The sequence below is a fragment of the Tupaia chinensis genome, unplaced genomic scaffold, assembly GCF_000334495.1.
Source record: "Tupaia chinensis unplaced genomic scaffold, TupChi_1.0 Scaffold000320_1, whole genome shotgun sequence".
NCBI classification, from domain to species: Eukaryota; Metazoa; Chordata; class Mammalia; order Scandentia; family Tupaiidae; genus Tupaia; species Tupaia belangeri.
The window spans coordinates 1,045,830-1,048,728 of record NW_006159813.1 but is presented as its reverse complement, the minus strand read 5'-3'; the positions used below and the strand labels follow the sequence as shown (position 1 = coordinate 1,048,728).

Sequence of the window (2,899 nt, the reverse complement as noted above, 5' to 3'; positions counted from 1 at the left end):
GTCAGGAGTCCTGAATTCATCCCAGGTCCATGGCGGGTTGGCCGTGAGATCCTAAGCGCTCATGTACAGAGCATCCTGACAGCAAACTCCAACGACTCTGGGCTGGGAGGATCAGAGATCAGGGAGTAGTGGAAGGTGGGGGTTGGAAGATGGGGGACCGTCAGGTATGAGGAATTATTCAGAAGGTACAAAGTAATGGTTAAGTGAGAAAAGTGAGTTCCGAAGATCTTCTTGTGCAACATGGTGCCCGAAGTTAACAATAAGGTATTGTGCACTGAAACAGTTTATAAGAGGGCCGATCTCATGAGTTCTTATGACACACACACAAAAGGACTTGAGGAAGCTTTTGGAAGGATGGAACGTTTATACCTCGATTGTGGTGATGATAACATGAGTATATTCATGTGGCCGAACTCATCAAGTTGTAAATATTAATCGTGTGCAGTTTTTGTATACTAGTTGTACCTCAATAAAACTAAGGTTGGGGGGAAGGACTTCCTTCCCATGAAAGGGTGGAACCAGGATTTGAACCTGGAGAGTCTTCCTCCTGCATCCACGCCCTTGAGCACTGTACTAGGTCATGGGTTAGGTGTGCTATGGCTGGATGTGAATCACCCAATCCAGGCACCCAGTAGGTGCTCTGGGAGTATGAGTTCCAGCCCTCATCCAGCCTTAGAGAACCAGGCTGCTCCAAAGTTCCAGCTCCCTAAACCCCCAAGATCAGAGTACGACAGGAAGTAAACCCCGCAATTCACCCATCACACTCTCCACGTTGACTACACTCATGAAAACCCGTGGGCCTGACCAACCCCGTCCCTAGGTTCCCAGTTCACTCAAGGGAGCCTGTCCCTCCCCCGCCTCTTCTCTCCTCTCGGCAAGGGAATAGAATCGCAGACAGATGTTGACCTTTGCTCACTGATTCCCAGGAGTCAAGACCTCCGAATTATTTATTTATAGGGCAGTTGACAGCAAGCCCTGGTCAGAGCCAAGCTGAGATGTCTGTGGGGCACACAGCAGGAGACCGCCCTGGGAGTACAGATTCTGCTTGTCAGAACTGGGAGGACCTGGGAGATCCCCAGACCCAGTGCTTCTGAGCCCTGGCTGCCCATCGTGTCCCCCGAGAAGGGTGGGAAAGACCATGTCCTGGGCCATTACTGGGGGGGGGGACCCAGACATTGGCACTTGCTAAAGCTCCCAGCTGCTTCCAGTGTGCAGATGGGCCCAAGAGCCGCTGACTCCCTGTTTACCAGTGAGGAAGCTGAGGCCCAGAGAGGCAGGGACCACCCTGTTCACTCGGGCGCATGGTGGCAGGACTGGCCCTAAAACCCAGCTCTCCACCTCGCTGACCCCAAGTGGAAAGGGAGGGGACTTGCTCCGGAAGCTCAGATGGGTACTTGGCATTTGTCATCCCATTTATACCCTATGGGAACCCAGGAGGTAAGAAAGGCTGCTGAAATCACTCGGCCCTCTTACAGGCAAGAAACTGTCCCAGGAAGGAGCAAGTTGCTTAGCTAGGGCCTCAGGAGTCCGCTGAGCTGGGATGCAAAGCCAGGCACTAACCACTAGGCTCCACCTGCACCCCAAGATGTCACTGACCTCTGGCAAGTTCAGAGGTTTTCCTCTCGTGGGTATCCCCTCTGGTTCCCAGGGGTTGCTTTGCTTCTTTTTCCTTCCTCAAGACAGCAGGGAGCTCTAACACCAGTACAAGGGCAGTTGGAGAGGCCAGTTGAAGGTTGCAGGAGGTATGGGGGCACCTCCACACTCATCTCATGGTGGGAGCCTGGAGTCCCCCATTAATCTGGAATAAGGGGAGGGGTCTTCTGGCGCCCCCTTCCGTGCCTAGTTCTGGTGTTTAAGGGTCCTGGCAGAGCCTTCCCCAAAGAACAGAAACCCCAGTCTCCACCCAGCCCCTTCCTCTCATTGCATTCACTTCCCGCCCCTGAAGGCACTTGTGTTTGAAATCCCTGCTTTAGGGTCCCTGAAACAGGCTTCAGCATCACTTGGGAGCTTGTTAGAAATGTGTGTTCTTAGACTCCCCCCAAGACCTGTCGAATCATGTATTTGCAGGGGGCGGGGGTATCCCCTGCAATCCATGTTTTAACTATACACACTCCAGTTTAAGAACCACTGCTTTGGGCTGGCCCTGTAAGCACAAAGGCTGAGCACTGTGCATAAGGAGCCAGATCCCACATGGCTGATTGGTTCGAATCCCAGCCCTAGCAGCTTGAGAAACACGCCAGGGGCACGTGCACGTGTGCCCAAGATCCAGACTTGACGGAGAAATGGAGGAAAAGGGACCGTAGTGTGAATGTGCTCCATTGGGGACTGCTTCCTGTCTCTCTCTGGTAATGCACATGCCCTCTGGGAATTAGGGGGAAAAAAGAACTGCTCCTTTAAACCCTTGCTACTCCAAGTGTGGCCTTGGGAAAGCGGCACTGACCTCACCTGGTAGATTTTTAGACAAGCAACTCTCTGGCCCAGCCCCAGGCTCACTGGGTCAGAATTTTAGCAAGATTCCCTCCAGGGGCTTCGTGGTCAGTTTAAACTTTGAGAATGGCTCCTTGAGGGTGCCCTTAATGCAGACTGTGAGGCTCACCCCATAGGAGCAGAGGTCAGCCAACCTTTGAGCATGTTCACCCCACCTAGCCCTCTTCCCCCTCCCAGTTACAGCCCAGCCGAGGCTCCTACAAGCCCTCCTTTGGGTTCCATCATGTTAATTTTACAATCTCCCTGGAGGGAGTCCAAAGCAAAATTTTATGTGGTGTGATTACACAAGGTGAATTGTCCTGGATCTGTTTAATGAAACAGATACTGTGTTTAATGATTCCACGGGGAATTAGTACAGTGAAGCTATTAATCAGGCCCTTGGTGCTCCCGTGGACTAGAAGACGGAGCGGAA

General features: G+C 52.5%; 1 protein-coding gene across 1 annotated transcript in view; it reads left to right on the top strand.

The window, feature by feature from the left end:
- Positions 1 to 2,899, top strand: part of WSCD2 (WSC domain sialate O sulfotransferase 2) — a 130,962-nt gene that overhangs the window by 123,875 nt on the left and 4,188 nt on the right. The gene's annotated exons all lie outside the window — the stretch shown is intronic.